Source organism: Amblyomma americanum, chromosome 11 (assembly GCF_052857255.1).
Source record: "Amblyomma americanum isolate KBUSLIRL-KWMA chromosome 11, ASM5285725v1, whole genome shotgun sequence".
Lineage (NCBI taxonomy): Eukaryota > Metazoa > Arthropoda > Arachnida > Ixodida > Ixodidae > Amblyomma > Amblyomma americanum.
The window spans coordinates 22,434,045-22,455,426 of NC_135507.1; the positions used below are offsets into that span (position 1 = coordinate 22,434,045).

General features: G+C 49.0%; 1 long non-coding RNA gene across 1 annotated transcript in view; it reads left to right on the forward strand.

Moving 5' to 3' along the window:
* The window catches only part of LOC144110653 (uncharacterized), a 462,868-nt gene that overhangs the window by 201,387 nt on the left and 240,099 nt on the right, over window positions 1-21,382 (forward strand). Inside the window, exon 4 of the long non-coding RNA XR_013309890.1 lies at window positions 767-803. This is a non-coding gene — a long non-coding RNA (uncharacterized LOC144110653). The remainder of the gene's footprint in view (window positions 1-766; window positions 804-21,382) is intronic.

The following is a 21,382-nucleotide window of genomic DNA, read 5'->3' on the forward strand; positions in this document are numbered from 1 at the left end:
TGCTATTTTTTTCTTATTGAGGACTACAGTGCGGTCGCAAACACGGACAAGAAAGATTGACACAAACACAGCGCCTGTGTTTGTGTCAATCTTTCTTGTCCGTGTTTGCGACCGCGATGTACTCCTCAATATGTTGAAGCAACAAGCCAGTCACTTTTTTTTCCTGTCGTCACATACTCCCTCACAAAAAGTTCTTTAGACAGTCTGTAGACTGTTGATAGACTTTTGCCTATAAAGTCTATAGACCTTCTATATGCACATCCACTAGTATAAAAACAATACAAATCCTATACACAGTCTAATGATTTATGTCGATACACTTTTAGTATACTTTTTCCATTGACAGCTTGTTGACTAGGAATAAACAAGAGGGAATATCTATTGGAAGACAATAGAGTTTATAAGAAGCCAATGGACAGTTTATAGAGCATTTTTGTAAGGGTATCTCTAACGATTAAACAAAGCCTTTTTATTCATTAATTCCTGTAACACAGAAAAGTGGTAGTTTTCGCAATGCGCATGCTCGGAGATAAAAAAATCTGACCAGGACTTACAAAGCTTTTGATGATAATAATAGCACCAGGACTGGGAGGTACACTGTTTATCTTATCATTGGTTATCGTGATTGGCTGGCGCGAAGAGAGGCCGATGAAAATAAAGCCGGCTAATCACAAGGCGAATATGTGTCACGTGGCTATTTTCATGCGCTTCTCGCCATTGCACATCCTTTCTCAGTAAAGTATAATTATTTCATGCCTTGTTTCAGAACGGGAGCCGGGCTACGGACAGGATCGTCTTCGAATGTAAGCTCTCGAGTGAACACCGCGCAATGACGTTCGTTCGGCGAAGTGCACGTTGCGGTCGCGCTTCTAAGAAGGGGCTTCCTTTCAGCATTTCCAGCAGCTTTACATTTTTTTGCAGAGATAGTATGCAACAACAACAAGAAAGCAGAACAGACGCCGTAAAACGAAGGGGCGGTAATGCTGACAATGTTAACCTTTACTGCATTGCATGCTGCATCAGATGAAGTTCACAAGCGCGAGCTATTTACAGCCTTCTGTGATTCACGTGGCTTAAATGTTATAATTGAAGAACCCAGCAAAACATTTCTTTCGGATTGAAAAAGAAAAAGTTTGGTACGATGATAATGAAAAGAGGCTTTTTGGAAACGACCCTTCTGTAACATCAATCCTCCTCTGACGAAATTTATGTTCGCCCACTTGCTATGGTTCTCTCGATCCACCTTCTTTCTGGGGCTAACATTGCTCTGATTCTGGTGAAACGCCACGGTTTGCACGCAAAAAAAAAAATGATGATGTCGGGCTCGAATACACGGGAAAGCAAGCGTACAAGACTTCGCAGTGGCATGCGTAGAGCTTGCCGAGCATCTGAGAGTGCACCACGTGCTCCACCGTACCTTCTTGTTTACATTTTGCAGCCCTCTAATGGTTCCAACACCTCGATCCTAGCTTCGGTGAACATAAGTTGTACTGAAACACCGTGAGTGGTCCCTTTTTTAGAGTTATCTTGTGATTGAGCTTACTGGAGTGGTCAGACACCTTCCCTTGTGTGCCCCGTAGTAGGCGAAGAGATTGTGTAGAGAGTGCGCACTTGATTTGCGCTGTAGTCATATCATTATCGTCATCAAACAATCGAGGAGCTGCGTCTGCACACAACGTTCCGCTGCCCCCCCCCCCTTTTTAAGTAGGGTATCATACACGCCGTGATGGGATCGAAAATCGGAGGAAACCACCGTACAACGGTGAAGGAAAGTATACGGCTATTTTATCTTACATTTCTCAAGAGAACCCAGTGGCACCACAATCCCACAGACAAAGAGCATGTAGCCAGGGCTTTAGCATGTTTCGTTTAGCCACATATAGCATAGTCAGCCCGAGCTCAGCTAGCTTCCGTTTTCATACGCTGCATCTGGTTTATCCTTTTCATCTGAGTTACTCCCGCTGTTTCCCAGGGCACCTTAGGCAGTGCTGGCTTTCCACCATTATTCTTGTTTCTTTCTCTATCTGCCCGCACTATTTATGTTTTCCCTGACAAAGCTTACTCCAAGCGCTCCGAAGCAACGCTTTTCTTCAATCGACTCCTCAGCGATCTCGCCCTGGGCGTCCGTTCTCGGCTGCCTCGCGATTGCCGGTTCTCCGGTGCCCCTCGGATCCTTGGTAAAAGACGCGAGGGCTCCGGTTGCTGTCGGCGATAGAAGTTATTGTATGTGCAAATTGAGCCGCCGCGTCCTCTTTCCCGCGTAGCGCCTACTCGGCGCCTGTCCTGCAATTCACTATTACCCCCCTCTCTCTCTACTCTTCCTCTCTCTCCTCCGCCGGTGCCCAACCCCGAGCCCATGCTGGAGAACGAACTTCGGGGGACGAGCGCAATTCGCCAAAGCGGCCGTAAGCGGACGCGCGCGAAGCTTGTTTTCCCTCTGGGCTCAGGGGCGCAAGGTGAAACCAGCTTTACGTTGACATCCTTTTTTTTTTCTCGTACTATTACGTTTATCGCGCGTTCTTTATTTTTATTTCCTCTCTCGCTGCCCGGAGGCACTTGAGGATGTAGCGATGGGTTTACCGGCGTCGTCTTCGCGCGATTTGGAATGTTTGATTGCCTCTGAAGATGAGGGTGGGCCGATGACGAGAACGGTGTTTTATTGGTGTATTTCCTCGTTGGCGCCCCATCCCGTGCTTCCGTTTGTGAGTGCGAGCTTTATTCCTCTTTTAACCTTTAACCTTCGAGTTCGAAGCTTCCTGCACGATGCTTTTTCTTCTTCTTTCTGGCCAGCCTAGTTTCCTTTCCGTATTCTTCCTTCTTCTACCCTCGTTCTGTGAGGAACGAAGCGAGAGGCCCTAGGCAGTGTCGCCGCGAACGATTCCGGGCGTTGTACCTGGGGTGATGGCTGGCTTCTGATTGTCGGATGCTTTTATTTTTTTATTTTTGGCACGCGAAGAGTGGATGAAGCACTCTGCTCGAAAACATGAAACACGATTCTGCTTCTTCCATCTCCTCCCTGTTTTTTTTTTTTTTCGCGTTCACAAAGTTATTTCATTTCCGGACGGTGTTCCGATACTTGAGCTTGACGCGGCGTTGCTTGCCGGCACCCCCGGCTTTCCTTCTTAAGCACCGCGCAGTCCTCGTTTTGCTGTGGCGTTAGCTAGGTTTTACCGAACTGTCTCATTCGCTGGCGAGAAATTGTTTTCCTTCTTCTATCTTCACTCTCTTCCTATCTCCCCCCTCCCCCATCTTCGCTCTCTCCCTATCCCCCCCCCCCCCCCTCGTACCTTAGGACATGTCCGCAGCTTAACTTCGAACGTTGAACTTCAAGATTAGAGGACATCTAGTCCTAAAACATCAAATAAGAAAACCTAGTATGCTTTCGCTTTCCCGCAAGAAAGTTGTTCTGCTATAGCTGCAACCGAAGACAGGTAAACTCGTAAGCTTTCCGCCTCCAGAACGGTTCTCTTTCGCTGCACAAAATCTTCGCCATATCTCTTTTTTTTCTCTTCGAGATATGTTTGGCCTGGTGGTCGTCGTTGTCACGGGTATTTTGTCGCTGTTGCCCGAGATTGAAGTGCAACGCCTATTCCTAGCGTACCGCGGTGGTTGCGTAGGTGGCGGACATTTTCGAGGCCGGCAGAGGCGTCATGGCCGGATCTTCGCGCTCTGGAACAAACGCGATGATGCGCTTGACCGCAAAACCTATCGGAGTCGTCGCTAATACAAGCCCAAATTCCGGGAAAATATTTTTATTTTTGTTTTCGTCTTTGACGGAGCGCACGGCGAAAACAAATGTAAAGAAAAGAAACTTAACAAGCGCCAACTTACAGACCACTCGGGGATTGAAATTTCGTCCCCGGAACGAGAAGAAATGTGAATTGTGCTGCCTGTTAATATGTGTATATGGGCGCTGTGTTTGGCTTTAGTCGTTTTATGTACCTATTCCCGGCGTTCCCCCGTCAGCGGTTTTTAGTTTCTTCACTTGGGTTTTTCGCATTTTGTTTAGCGCTATTCAGGACAGGGCTGACTGGAGAGATGTGGGAGAGTCCTTTGTCCTGCAGTGGGCGTAGTCTGAATGATATGATGATGACCCGAATCAATGCGATTTCTTAGAATCGCGTCGAATGGAACCTACGTAGGAAGGAAACGATGTCGATTTCGTCCCAGCTTTGTTTCACCCTAAGGTGCGTTCATGGCTGTGGGCATTGCTGTATGTCACCTTTTGGTATACAGACTCCAGCAAAAGTTTGCGGGGTGCGTGTGGTCGAGGGCAGAGTGACAGCAGCGCCGCCTGGTGACCCAGTCGCCTGGTAGTGATAACAGGGAAATGATTATCCGCGCCCTCTCATACATCTAGCATTCATACATCTAGCATTTCAGGCTATTGGCTGGCGGGACTGCGCCAAAATATTTTTTTTCCGCACACGCACATTTCATAGTTTTTTTTTTTACCAGCAGTACTTGATAACGCGGTTCAAAAAGAACAAAAAAAGAGTTTCCTATAACTCTCTCGGATTATGAAGTGGTTATTTATTTTCTTGTTTTGCGGCATAAGCAGCGCTATTTATAATCCAAGAACTCGCGCGACTATTCTAAAAATGCACGACATGAATGCTCTCACATAAATGCATGCGTGCATGTGTGGAGGGGGGGGAGGGGGGGGGGGGAGTGCAACGTTTGTTTAAACGAGTTTTATCGCATGCGTTAGACTGGATGAGGATAGTTCCAAGGGTTCAACCAACATTAATCTTCATGTGCAGCCAAGAAAAGCGTCACTTCAGCAGGCTATAAATCTGAGTAAGGAAAAAAAGGTGTGCTTCACAAAACTGCGCTATTATAGTGAGGTGTACCGGTTAAGGTACCTGCGTGCTAACTCGGAACGCCTCGAGCTTGATTAAATAAAAGCCCTGCCACGGCGAGAACCTCGGACAAACGAGAAATAATAGAAAGGCGTCCGCAAGCAGCCAGTAATAAAGCACTAGCGGAACAGGAAGCACCATAAATCTGAGCAGGCTCAGAATTCATGGTGTGGCACGCATTGCTTCTATATTATTTCTTTTTTCGCGCGATATCTAGTTTGGAGGAGAGCGTGCTACGGGGATAGTGCAGCCGTGCCTTTCTTGTCTGGTTTTGGTACCATTTGTTATTTTTTCATTTCTCTTTCCTGACTCTACGAGATCAATTGTTTTCGCACTTTTCCTATTTCTGAGATTACGGGACCGTGTTTTTCTCAAAAGCGTCTGCTAAACTTGCGCTCGCGAGTGCTACAGAGAGGTGGAACATTTAAGCGAACACTGGTGGCAATTTGAAGTGTACCTGTATCAATAGATTACTGCATTCTAACGCGACAAATGCGCTACTGTCACTGAAAACGGAGGACATATAAATTAGAAAGGAACAAGAGAATGAAATGCCGGTGTTGCCATCAACGCCTGATTTGGCAAGTTCATTGCTGTACTGCGTCACAACTTTTATGGCGCGGATCAGAGAGGGCGCAACTATACCGCCACTATGTTCATAAAGGTCATCGCAGTGTACTTTCTGGTGTGTACGTCACAATTTTGTGCCGCGTGAAGGAAAAATTCTTAATGAAATTTTCTATGCATTAAATGAGTATTTTGCTACTGGAGAAGCATCAACACAGCCAGAAGGATCTATATAATTGATTTTTCACTCAAAACAAAAATTTAACTGAGTTGTCAGAAGTTCTCCTATCACAATGGTTTACTAAGGACATCCCACAATAAAGAGTCAACCACAAAACAGATGTGATGATGTCGTTGGCTTCTAAAGTTCTACAAAAAAAAAAACTTGCAGATCGCTGCAGAGACTGCATTGGAGAAATGCGAAAGCATTAGTGTTTGCCGCGACGTTGGTGGCTCCTAGTCGACGCCATTCTGCACCAACTTGCCCACTTTGTTAAGATGCGACTGCCAATCCTCGATCTCCGATGCTACCACTCGATGATGTGTACTTTTTTTGCTGCTGTTGATTGGTTGTAGGCGTGACGTCGTCAGACGTACAGAGGACGTCACACTCTCATGACGCCACATGGCCACACTAATTAGAATCATTAAGTGAGCAAGCTAATTACACACATTAATCAATATTATTAATTAATTTCATTATTAATATCAACATGATCATTGTGACTAGGGTCGTTAATAATGGCTAATGTTAATGACCGATGACTGATGACTCTGACTCGTCGTTGTTTAATCGTTGACTACATATAATTCACAACAGCACTCTTCAGATCATGACTTATGACGTTACCAGCTGATGACATTACATCTGGCGACACATTTTGCGCACACTTCCGGTGCCGACATAGCCTGGCTGTGTTATTGCATGAATAAACGTTGTGATTAGAAAGAGGGACTGTCCTTGACATCCGTGATAAGGTTACCGTGATAAGGAAACGACCATCGAGTTCAAGTAGCCGGGGATTCCCTTTTTGGCCACGTCTACTGAAGCGGCTCATGGCTGCATTCGCTCGCAGTCAGCGGGGCGTTATGGGAGGTCAAAACCGCCGGCGTGACAGCCTGCGATGGAAAGGAGGAAGACGATGGCTCGGTTTATTGTTACGACGCGGAAGAAGGAATCGCGGCGTTAATGCGGCGACTTGACGCAGCAGCCGGGGGAAATTAATCGCCTCCCAGCGGGCCGCGCACTATGCGGTCGCGTGAGAGGCCGTAATTGGCGATTAATCAAGGCCGGTAGGCGTCTTAATTAATCACTTTTGCGCGCGAATAGGCAAGAACACGACGCGCGGCTTCTTTGCGGGACGCCGTTGGAACCGCTGCTCCTTTCTTGCGGCCCATAGCGGCACGACTTAACGACGCACGATTTTAACCGCAAGACGCCCATAATCGTAGATGAGTGTATGCGATCGAAGAGTAGGCAGGTGGCGGAGTCGGCCAAAATCGATACATGTTCGGGGTCTGTAGCGCCCGGTTCGACTACATTTGAAGGAAGCATGGGAATAAAAAGCCGCTTCTTGAGAGTCTGTCTCTTGCACGGCATTCGATTAATCAGGCGACTCCTGCCTGACCGGATTTCTTTTTACTTTATTTTTAAAATTTATTAGTGGCGAGGACCCTGTTCTGTCGCAGCGAGGGGAATCACGGCGTCTTCATTTGGCGTCGATCTAAGTGCCTAATTAAGAGCTCGGCCGTTAATCTCCCCCCGACCAAAGTGGCAATGCTAGTGGCGACGCAGGGCCATTGGAAATGCGGGACACAGCGCAGCCCCGTGGGATTCGGCGCCTCGAAGGTGCAATTCCGGAGCAGGTAAAAGCAGGACGCAGGATTGACTTTTCTCCGCCAATGTGACTCAGTTAAAGTGCGTGAAAACATCGGTTCTAGTGAGAGAGAGAAAAGAAGAGGGTCAGAGGGTGAAACAACTTCATTGAAGATCAAGTAATTTCATGGCTCGAATGGGAAGTGACGGGTTGCGGGTTCTCACTATTTAGGCGTGATAGGTGACATGCCTTTGCCCTGGGGGAGTTGAATTCAAGGGGAGAGGGGGGTATTATTCGCAACCGTTGCGTCCCGAATTCGATCACCATGCACTTGAGCCTCTCGGCATGGTGTGATTTCTATGCACCGTATTCCTGCCGGAAATCTTCTCGAAGCTCGAATTTTCAGTGGCCGCAGGCTGTTTTCAACGGCGTGATTCCTTTAGATTCACGTATAGAGAGAGGTTGGTACACGTGATCTGAGTCAAGGCTCACTCTAAACGTTACTATACGTGTGCGTGTGTTAAAAGGGAGTAAACTCCTTTCTGGTCAGAGTGCTTTAAAGCAAAAGTGCTGCGCCGAAAACGCGTCAAACCAAAGATATATTGTTTTTCCGTCCTGTGGTGCAGCTCGGAGTAGTTTCCGAATTTCGCCTAATTAGTTAATTAGCTAAGAGTAATTGAAATAATTTAAGGGCAATTAAGAAAACGCTGTATAGTCGCGCCACACGGTGTCAAACAGTCTGCTATTGGTAGCACGCGTCTGCGGCGCACCAGTCTTTGCTGCGTTCAAGTCTTGGCTAAAGTTAGGTGAAACACCGTGTATATATTGCCACACTGTTGACATTCTGCCGGCGCCACCTGGTGGCCGAACCTGTCTCCCAGAGTGTGGCCGAACGTCTTCTTTTGTCTCGAATGAACGCGGCGGTTCGGCAAGCCTCGCCCCAGTAAACGGCTGTGTTTCCCGTTTCTTGCTACGTTTGTCGGTGACAATATCCACAGCATAGAGGGAAGGCAGAATGATGGGATTTTTCACAATACAAGACGAAGTGAACGAGTTGCGTGAAGTGGACCTTCATTCAGTCCGCTTCTGTCTCACGTTTCGACAAGAGCACAGTCGGGCACAGAACTCGGTGGACCACGTCTTCCTCAAAGGAAGCCGGTAGCTCTATTATTAGCCGGCTGCTGGAGACTCCACTTGTAGAGATAAAATAACAAAATTTTGAGTTTCACCTCCGCAAGTGTGGTCTACAGCCGCTGGCTAATAGCAGGGCTATCGGCTTCGTTTGAGGAACTCCTGGTCCACAGAATTTTGTCCCCGACTGTACTTGGCCGAGAAAAAGACAAGGGCTCCCGTCGAAACGTTGTCTAGCGGACAGAAACTCCCCCGTGACCCTGAATATCCGCAGATTTTCATCGTGGGCCAGCTGCTTTGAGTTTAACGGCTTCCGTTGTTTGACCGCTGGCTGGCTGGCTGCGCAGCGCAAGGAATCAAGGCAGCACCTATTTGCTGCCAGCTTCGGTCTATGCTTCCGTTGGCTTCGCTATACACTTAGATCGTCGGACGAGTCTCGAAGGTCACACTTCTGTCTGGGCTCGTAAGTCGGCCGGTATTAGGAATTTTGAAGGGAGAAGCATTCACTCCGCTAGGTAAAGCAGTCGTCGCGTAGGCCGGAGAATGACCTTGAACGACCTTCAGCCCAACCACGTTATCCGTGTATGACCATATGTGGTACAGTTATGGTGTCGAACCATTGACCCTTGACCTTGATCTATGACCTTTGGTTGACCTTTGACATTGGGTGACCTTTGGGTTGACCTTTGACCATCTACTGGGTGATGTGAAGCCACGTGATGACATCCGATGGGGGTGTCGTAAGACCGTGTGATGCTACGTCATAGCCACGTGGTCGTGCGGGTGTATATATAAAACGGCTGTCGCGAGCGTGTAGCGGAGCTGCCATGGACGAGCCCCAGACGCTTAGCAAGCGTGCTCGTTTTTCGCTGAATTCCAGGGTTGTTCAAGTTAAGCCACTGAGTAATTTTTTCTCCTCCTGCTGCTTCCCAACGCGCTACGGATTGGATGGAACCCGTCTTTTCGCCATTCTGGGCTTCGCATTTATGTCCGTCCAAGCGCCCCGGCTGGATGCCGCCGTTTTTTCGAGAAGGTCCGCCGCAGGTAGAGGAAGATGGCGATCGCGGGTCGCGACACGTAATTGGGACGGCGACGCTGCCGTCCGGGGTTTCGACCACGGGCTCCCCGGGGTCGACTGCAGTCCCGTAATGCCCCGATAACGAGCGCCGACAGAGAGGTAGGTTTATGCCGCCGCCGCTCTCCGGCTCGGCGGGGATCTGTCTGTACGTGCTCGCATTCTGCGCTGCACCGGTGACCTCGGTTGGTCGATTCTAAGCTGGCGAGGGATTCAAATCGGACCCCATTTGAATTCTATAATGGACGGCCGTCTGAGGGACGCCATCTTGATGCGCTCCTTTCTTTCACCCTTATCTCGCTGGTTCTTCGTGACGCCTATTTGTAGAGTGTATCTTTGGAGGCGGTATCAGAGCTGCGTTTTGCTTTGCGGGAACTTAGTGCTGTTGATAAGAAAAGGAAAACTTACGACGTTATTTAAGTGTGTCTTGTTCGGTTTAAGGCGTAAGTTGCCCCACACGTTGTTGTCAGCGCGAACTTTGCCCCCCTTTCGTGGTCTTTTAACACATGCTTGATATTGGAAGAGGCTGATTTAGGACAATATTGTTTAGGCTGATATTGGACAAGGCTGATTTAGCTAATTCATACGCAATGCCTATCAAAGTTCGTCAACTGGATAAGTAGAAAACTAGGCACTCAAGAAGCGTGCGAGTTTATTTCATTATATTATCAATGCATCTAGCAGTGAAGAGGGAAGGGCAGGAACAGGAAGAAATGCGTCAGTGCACGTTAAAGATCCCCAGGTGGTCGAAATTATTCCGGAGCCCTCCACTACGGCACCTCTCTCTTCCTTTCTTCTTTCACTCCCTCCTTTATCCCTTCCCTTACGGCGCGGTTCAGGTGTCCAACGATATATGAGACAGATACTGCGACATTTCCTTTCCCCCAAAAACCAATTATAAACAGTGACAAACACCGCAGGCAGAATAACGAGAGTACGCAACACTCAAAACTATAATTGGAGTGTGTCAAAAAGAAGCACAACATGCAAATGAGGTTAAAAATTGTTAGCGAACTGATACAAAACAAAAGTGAAAACAAGGAAGGTGAGGACAATAGCCTGAAGTTACGCACAATTGCCGGGTGTCCTGACTAGTGTCCTGCTTCTGCCTCGGTATTGACTGTTACACTACGGAGATCCCATAGCGAACGAGGGTAAGTTCCTCATCACTCCTTATTTAATCATAGCGAGGCAAAGGTAAGAACTGCGTTCGTGGTAACTGAAAATTCTATTATGTTTACTCGTAATGCGAAAGAGACAAGTATTTAGTTATGTACTACAGGCTAACACACACGTATGGCAAGACCCGAAACTTTTCTGCACGCCACCGTGATTAAAAGCCAGAAAAGAAAAAAAAAGTTAGTTTTCCTAATTCATGCCACTTCAGACCCAGAATGTATATACCTTCTACGCCCCTTCCCATGGCATCAGCATTAATGAGAAAAGCTTCTGCTTCTGCAATAGGGCAAAGCGATTGCCGTCGCATCAAACATTTCCCTCTCCATCGGCGAGACCCTTACGACTGGCATCAAGCGGACCGGTAAGAAGTTACATCTCTTCGGCGCGTACAAGCCGATGTTCGCTGCTTCTATTGGAGGAGGCCCTACTTAACGGTCTGATATAAGTGGACCGCTACAACTATCCCCGGAAGGAAGCGCCCCGTGTTCGGAAGCGCGTCTTATTCATGACTAGTCGTTCTTCGGTTTTGTGCCAGAGAAGCGAATCGCACGCATACACAGAGAGAGAGAGAGAGAGAGAGAGAGAGAGGAGAGAGAGAGAGAGAGAGAGAGAGAGAGAGAGGCGGAGACAGAAAGACTGAATAAGGCAAGGTCTCCGCTTAAATAAAAATCAAGAAAAAAAGAGAGAGGAGGAAACGTACATAATCGGCGCGCCGCCCCCGTTGATAGGATTACCTCGGATTCACGATGCGTATTGCGGGCGCGCTAAATTGTTTCTTTAGGGTAAAAAGAAGCGCCTTGGGAGGAGATTCATTCCGTTACCGTGTGCACGTAAGGGGGCAGCCGCCGTCTTCCTCGTGCCGGAGGAGGGCTAACGGGGCCGCCAGTGTCGGACGGCGAAGGGGAAATAACGAGCCGAAGGAATTACAGCGGCCTGCCGGGGTAATTCGTCGTCGGGCAGGAACGATGAATCGAGCCCCGTCTGACACGTCTTCCATAACGCTCCAGGGATTACGTCTTTTTGTTCGAACCAGGAGGCGAACGGCTGCAGCAAGCGCCGCCTCGCGGACGGTTTTGCATTGAAAAGGGAAGGGAGAGCGCGCGCGCGTTTTGCGCGGTTCCCGCGCTTCTTCTTGGCTCCGGCTCGGCTTTGGCTCGGCTCGACTAGGATGCGTCTTCCGCGTAGGCGTGCGGCAGCCGCGGGTGATTGATTTGTCGAACGCGCTCGGCACGCGCTGGTGGATGCGTGGCGTGCGGATGGGTCCTCCGTATGCTGCTGCTTCTGCTTTCGGCCCGGAACGTGACGTGGAGAAGCTTGGGTGTGGGGGGGGGGGGGGGGGGGGGGGGGGGGGGTGGGCAGCGAATGTGAGCCGTTTGCGTGGCTAGTAAGCGGATGAGGACCGACCCGTCGTCCGGTGCTGCCCTCTGTCTGGCCTCTCGATGCGGCACCGGAATCCCCGTTATCGACAAGCCTTCGGGGGTTTCAGTGGGTCCTCCGAATACTTTCTGTTGCTTCTGCAAGGCCGCCAAGACAAGGAATAAAGTAGTGTAGATGGACGCATCACTATCGTCCTTGACTTTGTGTTCTGCCAAAACCAACAAAGCGATACCAACTATTGCAGCATGCAGCTTAAAAAAAAAAACAGCAGTTGTTAACAGTGGGGCTATGGTCCGCGGGCATCCAGTGTTACTCTCCGGACAGTAAATGGAATCAGCTTTGAATGCTCGACTGGGTGGAACAAGCCAGAGGCATAAAAATCCTTGAGCTTATAATTTAGTCTGTTGGTTAGCTTCTTGTTTAGGCAACAGGAAAAATTTTAACAATGGACTTTTTTTGTGGTGAAGAAATTCTGTGCGGCGGTCTTGAATGTGGGCGGAGCTTCACTGCGACTATAACCGAACAGGAAACGATCCTGCAAATGTGCAGGCTTGTTTCGCGCACCTTTTTGGCATCGTTCTAACAAAGCGTCCCGCTGTTTGGGTATTCAGGCAATAAGCAGTTGCAAGTGTAGGAATGAAAGAAGAAAGTAGCCTTTCTTTGCCCCTCCCCCCCCCCCTCCCCCCGCATTCGTCTTTTTACCATAGTGACCGTTTTGAGGTGAGAGTTTGAAGCATTTTATGATATGGGGTCATGATGGTGAATATTTTACGCACAGATACAGCAGACATGCATTCTATTACGTTGTTAACTAACTGCACTGAGCCTTGAGCCGTAACTAAAGAAAAGAGTGTTAAAAACTTGAATGTAGCAGGCAGTCGCCTTCGCTTTTTCTTTTCTCAATACCACCAGCCTATGACACATTGGGGGACAGTTTCGTTAAATTCCCTGATCAGTGTCTTTGAAAAGGAAGTTCGATTCCACAAGTGTTACAACCACGTTTTGCCGAAGGGTCTAGTTTGTTATGACTTCAAGCCGTAGCACTGCGTAGAGTGACGCGGATACTAAAAGCTAGACGAAGGGAGCAAACAGGGCACTGACTTCCAACAACGTTTTAAACAAGAAGGTTCCAAGAGGCAAACAGCTGCTGTCATATTCCGGTTTTGACAACGCAACTATCGCAGTGATAGCCGCTACATTGTTCTGTTCATTCTCGGTCCTTCTTTTTATGCGCCTCGGCTACGGCCTCCGCATGAGCTACAAGTCAACAAATCACTCGTTCACTGAACCCCAAGTCCTGACCGGCGTTGTTTGGGAGGAATCTTTTTAACATGAGCCGCTAACCCGTCATTTTGCCTCGTACATCCAGTTACGAAGCTAGCGTCGATAACAGGCTACCGTGCGAGCGAACTGCGCAGAGAGGGAAAGCAAGCTATACCCGTAATTTCTGGAAACTTTTCCCCGGCTTCACAGCGACGCCTCTCGCGTTTATTTATTTCATTTTATTTTTGGCTTTGCTATTTTTTCGCTTTCCGCAGAGAAAACCAACAACCATCACCGCGAGACCACTTGGGGCCACTCGAGAGCGCGTTCGATCTCGCTCCATGATGACCGGGGCGAGCGCAGATCGTCCCTCGTAATGCCCTCTTCGCTGTTATCGATTTTCGATCGGCGAACACGGGTTTCAGGTTGCGTCTCTCCACAGTAAAGACCTCTTCCCCGGTCCGCGCTGTGTGCTATTCCTATTTCTGCATGCCCAAACCTGGAAGGTGCGGCGCGGTTAGTGCGCTTCGCTTACAGCTCGCTGTAGCGCGAACGGTTTGGTTTCAATTGACGTTTAGAGGCATCGGTATACTGGTTGCTGCTTGTCTAACAGCGGTTCAATAAACGTGCTGTGTGTGTTTTTATAGGCATATTGGTGTTGTGTGGGCGTGTGTTTGAGGAGAGTGTGTGAATGCGGTTATTTATCCATGTGGTGCTAGTAGAAAGTTAGGGGCAAAGCCAGGATAACACTTTCTGTCGCACTACGGCTACAACAGTGAATATTATGGCTGTCAACTGGCGCCAGCTATAGTCGCGAGGTCTATGAGCAGAATCGTGGAATTTTGAATTTTCCCAGTCATAAAAAAGATAGAACCATGTTCAAAATATGACACAATGTGTGGTGTTGACGTAACGACGGGTGTTTCTTTACTTTTGTAGTAGGTTTCTACGCTACTGTGCTTTTTTGTAGCACTTTTCTGTAGAAACTACAGGAAATTATGTTGTTATACATGTTCACGGCCAGAAATACTACAGAAAATTTGTTGTGTGACAGAAAATTTTCTGTCGTGTTTTTCTACTGCAAACTAAACTTTTGTAACAACCGAAATTTTTATACTAACAACAGAATTTCCGGAAGTATTATGCTGGCTTTTGGCATATAGCATCAGAACTACAAAAGTATAAGATTAAAATACTACAGTACTGCATAAAAATACTGCAATACTACAGAAATATAAGTTGTTACAACAAAGACGACAGAATATTTTGTCGTATTTTTTGCACGATTCTGTCGTTCTTTTTTTGTTTTGACTGGATTGTAATGACAAAAAATTTACTATTGTGTTTTTTAGACTAGACTGTGTCTAAAATTTTCTATTTTATAGATTAGGTAATATGTAATTAGCGTTGTAAGCGTTGTGAATGAAAAAAGGGTGGCGGTAGGGTGACCCAGGTGGCCACCCGCCGGAGAAGTATCCTAGGTGGGCTACCTAGGTCACGTGACCTTGTGGCGTCATCAGAACCTGCCCACCTACCAGGTTGTGAGCAAAACTGACCACAGTGGCCAGTGGCAGTTAACTTAATGATTGATCGCGAGATGTTGCTCAGGAAGAGCTATTCGGTCGGCCTTTAATTGTCACTTAGAGTTATGTAATCTGCCCCTTAAATACACCACTGCTCTTTATTGGTCTCTCCATAAGTATCTCACCCCGGGGTGATCTCAATGGAATTCTCACTTCTTGCGTAACTGCGTGTAAGCTAACCTGCGATCGCAGGCGGGCTAGCCACGGGTGAGAACAGGCGTAGTGATGGATGTTCTCCGCGCAGAGAGCAGGTCACCGAGCGGCGAACAGATGGAAGAAAGATTGCCATTCAGGCGCGGAGACAAAGACGACCGGGCCCGGGAAGGGAACTCTGAGGCAAGCTCGGAGGGAGAAATTGTATTAGCGCGGCATGGAGTGAAGTTTGCCACGGGGCCACTCGACGCCGGGAAGCAGATACAGCCCATCGTTTGTCTTGGGACTCGTTATCGCTCGGACGAGACGACTTGGAAGTGTCGCACCAACGGCTTCGAGAAACGATTCATTTCAAAGTGTCCCGCCGAGGGACGAATTAAGGCCGAGAAGCGAGCCAGCTTGGGTGTAGGTAAATTATCGCGTGGGCGTCTGAAAAAACGTGACGATATACGGGTCTAGCAGGGGCTAATAAATGTGCCCTTAATGTTGGGTGCCTGTTTGAAAGATTAACGAAGTTATGCGATGTACTTTCTCTGTCTTTCTCTGAAAAAAAAAAAGAGAAAAGGAATGGGGGCTGGGAAATGGGCGGGGGGGGGGGGTAGTCATGGTGCGCCATGGGCACAACGATAGTTTATGAGGATCCCAATCCCGCACCTTTTCACACCTTAATACTTTATGATCATTCTCACGATGCGGTAGTCGAATGACGCGTCGTATCGTGAAGCGTTTTTTACGTTGTGAACAAACCCGTTCATAAATACTGTTTTCCGAACTCAGAGCCCATGCCCGGCTCACTTTCCAAAACACTGAGCGGTGTCAGCTTGACGCAGTGCATAAACGCGGGATATGTTATGCCGTCTGTGTAGGGGGTGATTTCAGGTTGAGACAGCCCACCAGTTTAAGTGCCGGATACCCACTTTAGCCCGCTGGTGTTGGTTAATGGAAGCTAATAGAATTGAGCTTGTTCCTGGAATGAGACATTCGAAGTATTTATCCATTTTTCCACTTCTTTGCTTAGTTAGCGAGCGCCGTGAAGAGAATAACCCAGCTGTTCAAAGTAACGCGAGTGTCCACTGGGGACCCTGCAGGAATCTCGGTTTGTATGGGAAAGAGAAGTGTTTCGCTTTGCCTGTGTTAAAGTTGCTGACGACGCGCAGGTTCACCATGGTAACTGTTGTTAGCTTTCAGCGCGTTTTGAGCCCAAGCTTCGCAGATACTTCGGAAAATTGCTGGTTACCGTCACGATACCGGCTTTCTCAAGGCATTCATCATTGCATGTCGAAAACTGTCCTTTTGCCGACGGACCTCGTATGGAAGACATACCATACTCACTGTTGCAAGAGAAGCACGCTTTTAGCTGTCAATTTTTTTTCTATATTCGTCCCTGCTTACTCAACAGGCAGCTCTCTGCCAACATACGGCAGTGCTTATATTATTGTTGTTGTTGTCCTCGGGGCATAAATGGCGCATACCCACTGCATCGGATTGAGCAAGACACAGGCGTCGACTTACAGATGCTTATGTGTCACCATAACTTTTTTTTCTAAAAATCGAAAAACATTGAGCGAGTTTAATTCTCCAGCTGGTCGAATTAATGAATCAAATCATGAATCGAAGAACGGTTAATGTGCCGTTCCATATACTTCTCCTTTTTTTATTTTAGAACCTGATTTCGCTGCACATAAGAGCTCCCTAAATGGGGCTAACGCAAGGATCAAAAATTATAAAGCACACTGTGATGCATTCAAAGTTTCCTTGAAGGGGTATACAGGGCCCGGGGGACCCGGCGGGCAAGGCTTACACGGAGTTGTCATCGTCCAAGCATCTTACTGAAAGGCCGATGAGCAGGGACAACGGACAAGACGGTGAGAGGCAAAACAACAGTCCCCTCTTAATGATCCGCACTGTTGACGCCGGGTGGATGCTTATACGTTTACACTGTGATAAAGCAAGCGGCGGCAATCATGGCCCTTTGTGTAAAGTTTTCCATAGAGACGTCAGGCGGCCGGCGCTCTCAGGGCCTCTCGTCACTCTCAGAGAGATGAATTAGCCCCCCAGCTCCCGAGCACCGTATCGGGCCGGCCATCAGCGTTATCTAAAGCGCTGTTCCTCCCCGAGAGGGCGCCAGTGAGGGCGCCACGATAACAGCGCGTGCTCCGTCAGACGGGCCAGAAAAAAAGAAGATAACGAGGGCCCTTTCGCTCCACGCTCCATTGCTTTGTTTTATCGCACCTTGTACGGAAGAACGCATCGAAGTCAAAGCCAAAAAAGAAAAAAAAAGGAAGGAAAGAGTCGATTTGCGCTGAATCGCTCTTTTCTACATTTGGCCAGCACCTCTGTTTTTTTCAATATATATCTGCACCTTAAGCGCGGACGCCTGTTTCTTTGCACGTTTTTGTCTTCAATTGATAGTTTGTGAGGGCGCCATGTTTGAATGTTTGCTTTGTCCGTTTCTTTGTGCTCGCCTTTCGACGGATGACGCTGGGCCCGCTTTCGACGGCGCTATCTCTCCTCTCCGCGTCTCGCGCCCCGCCGCACAGTTCGGAAAGTATCGATCATCGTTTTCAATAGAGAGTACGAACGCCTCCTCGATCGGTGTTGCATTTCTTCCTCTCTCCCTCTCTCGCTCTCTGTTCTTCTCTTCTCTCTATCTCTGCCTGCTTTTCGCTGTGGACAGCAAAATAGAAAGAGAGGGGGGGGGAGAGAAGGGTGGTCATTGAGACACACAAGACCGCCACCAGCCATTCTTGAGTTTGGAACCAGCGACCACACTGGCTGCGTTTTCGCAGTCAATATGCGCGCGCGCGCGCCTTCCCTTGTCTTTCTCCATTCAGCCAGCTCTTGTGTGTCGTCGCGCAATACCTTTATATTGGGGTACGGGCCCAGTGGAGTTTTGTGTGGTATCGTGTGCGGTCCCTTTCTCCTTTCTTCTCGCACGAGCGGCGGTTATCCGCCGACTCTTCGGGATCATAAAGGCACCCCGCGCGCTACCGTTGCGGGGTGTGCCAGACCTCTTTGTGCGCGTCTCGCATCGACTTTTTCGCACGACTCCTTGTTATACGTCGTGTTTGCTCTCAGTGTGCGTGCGCTTGGTTTAGTTCGTGTACGCTACATGGGGCAAACCCATCCTTGCTCGTTTGTGTTGTTGCTCACGGGGCAGTTCTCGGAAACAATGGTATTTATGAGGAAGAGCGCTTTGCACATTCTCCGTGCGTATGTCGTTTGTGGGTTATGCGTGTTTGACGTGGGCGATGTCCGCAAAGAACGCGCAACAATGACTCTCTTTCGCCGAGACAGCAAACGGAGGCGCCCGCAACATTGGGGGCGCTCGCGTCTGCCTTTTGTTGAGGTGTCAGCGAAGCCATTGTCTGTGTCCCTCGCGCGCGCGAAAAAACACGTTGTTTTTTGGCGCGTCTCTGACGTCGTTCGACCGGGCTTTGCGTATGCTCTTACTCGCTAAATGCGTGCAGCGCCGTGAAATCGAAACTTTGCATGAACTAAACGCAGATCGCGATTCGGAAAGCCGTCCTCACTTCAGTGAGGTCGTTTGTAGGCGGGATTTTCGAATGTCGTGTCTCTGGCTGTCGCGATTGGCTCACACAGAGATGTATGGGCCAGTCGAGGAGGCTTCATAAGCGTACGCATCTTTATGGTTTCTGTGGCTGTCTGTGTGTGCATCTGGAGCTAGATGTAGCCTTTCGCGACGCAGCACGTTTTTAGGGAGACACGCGTCGCGCAGAGCAGTGGCTTTCAGGGGACTGCGTTGTTCCCAACCGCTTTCGCTAACGTGTGCGGTCGTCTCATTGAGCGTGGGCCGCACAGCCAACATTTGTGGCTGTCGTTTGGGGCAGCGCGGCGCGCTATCGTGTCTCGCCATCGCTTGACGGATGACTCTGACCTGAATATAAGTCGCGCGTGTGTGCGCACCACGATGAGGCAACATAATTACACTCGCTACTGCGAGCTAGGGTTGCGGTGCCCCCCCCGTACGCTTATTGGGTCGTTAACGCGAGTTACTCCTTCCGGGGAAAAAAACGAAAAAAAGTGAGCCTTTGTCCCTGTCTTGTATAAAATTGCTGCAATGGCCGCAAAACTCAAAGTGCTTTGTTGCCGGGCAGTGTTATTGTGTCGTCACCAGCAAGCGGACGCAAGCTTTCTGAAAAAAAAAAAATCTCTTTCGTTGAAGTCACTGCGTGGACCGTTAAATATATGGTACTGTAAAGTAGGTATCGATTAGTTTCAACACAAGGACGAAGAAGCTGCGCGCTCCAATATAAGCATTGATCGGTTCTCGCAGAGGGCCTTTTTTTTTATTCTATGTATCAATATATTAGTTTGCTCTCGAGCTAGACAGTGCTACACTCATCTTCTGGGTTGCATTATTGGCCTATCACAGAACATAGCGCAGTGTAATAGTCAAAAGTTTCCGCATTAAATGTGGATTCGTAATTCCGTGACCTCTCTGACAAAGTCTTCCATGCCGCTTCTGCATGACATATATAGTATACGAAATTCCTCCCGTCTATACAGCTTCGGCTGTCAGCTTCTTTGATGTTGATAACTCGTATTCCCTAGCATTATTTGTATTGTATTCCCGCTGTCGGATATCAGCATTGCAATTCCTGAGTACATCGTCTCTAAACCCACACCGGCGCCGCTTTCAGTGCCTTCTTGCGAAACCCAGCAGTCATTTCAAGCCTCGAACAACCAGCCAAAGCACCGACGCAGTGTCCGGAACGTCATCATCCTTTCCCCCCTGACAACGCTCCATCCGGCGAACATTCGACTGAAGAACCCGCGGTCCCGGATTCATCGTTCAACCGCAACGCCTATATACTATAGCCCATACCCTCGACTCGGTTATATATCGCTCCAAGTCGGACTGGCTCACAGGGAAGCGGCACACCCCGCGCACGGGCTATAGCTCCCTTACGGCGCCCGTGTATAGGAATGTCGATTTTCCAATATTGAGTCGTCATGTCCTCCGCTTCCCCCCCCCCCCCCCCCCCACACACACACACACTTCTCCGAATCTTCGTTCCCTCGCTATTCAAGACTGTCCTCTACGGAGCAGACACCGCCGCCGCATTTGCCTGCTTTGTCAGCGCGCAGCCACAGGGTTGACCACATATCTGTGCGAGTCGCATGTAGTATACCACGTCGCAGGGACGTATTTGCTGCTTCTTCTCGTGTCTTGCAAGTGCTGCTTTCATTCCTTTTATCCCCGAGACCCGTCTCTTTGTCCGTCAACGTCTCTATCTCCGGCGGTGGGACCTAGACTTGATCCGTTTTTTTGCCACCCACGTCAACCCCACCCCCCTTTCTCTTATGGCTTCCGCACTGTGAGTTGTGCTTCCGTAAGTTGAGGGAGGGGGGAAAGAGGAGACGATGTCCGAGACATCAAGCTGGCCCGCGAGCGCTCGACGGTCGTCTTCTCGTATGTGTTCTCGTCTTGGACGAGAGTGAAAGAGGAGGTTCTCCGTTGCATGGGCTTGCGGTATCTTTGGAGCCTTCCTAAGAGCGAGCTCAGTGACGCGGCGGCCTCTGGCGGCCGCACAGTGCGGCGAGTTGCTGCTACTTTCAGACGCCTGGGATAAGGAAAGAAAGTGGGCGCCGCGGCTTTGATGGCGCGATTCAGCCCGGGACATTGCATATGCAGATGCGCACGGGAGCTGATGCTGGTCAGCGACAGGCAGGCGAGGAGGAGGGGCCGAAGGAAGCGAGCTTAAGCGAATAGGAGGAGGGGACTTCCCACGTCGCGAGCGCCTTCGCGGTTACGCGCTTATTTTGGTGACTTGTACGCGCGCGCTCGGCTTGTATTTTTTCCTCGGTGCGACCGACGCCTTTGCGTGACGCAGAGGGTGAGGAAAAAGCAGGAGGCAGAGAGAGAGGGGGCTCCCTACCGTATTTGTCCGCATGTAAGTCGACACTAATACTGGAACAAGGCCATCGCTACAACAGTCGTTACACTGTCGTACACATGCAAAATAAAAATACGGCGTTCATTTGCCGTCGCTCGAGTACACGCCTTGTTGTTGCCATTAACTGTACTAAGGAGCGAGGGAGTAGGAGTCCCCTAAAGAGTTCCCGGGTTCAAACCCAACCGTGGCGGCTGCGTCTTTATGGAGGAAAAACGCTAAGGTGCCCGTGTGCTGTGCGATGTGAGTGTGCGTTAAAGAACCCCAGATGGTGGAAATTATTCCGGAGCCCTCCACTACGGCACCTCTTTCTTCCTTTCTTCTTCCACTCCCTCCTTTATCCCTTCCCTTACTGCGCGGTTCAGGTGTCCAACGATATATGAGACAGATACTGCGCCATTTCCTTTTCCCCCCAAAAAAACAATTATTATTATTAGTAGCAGTAGGGACTGGGGGG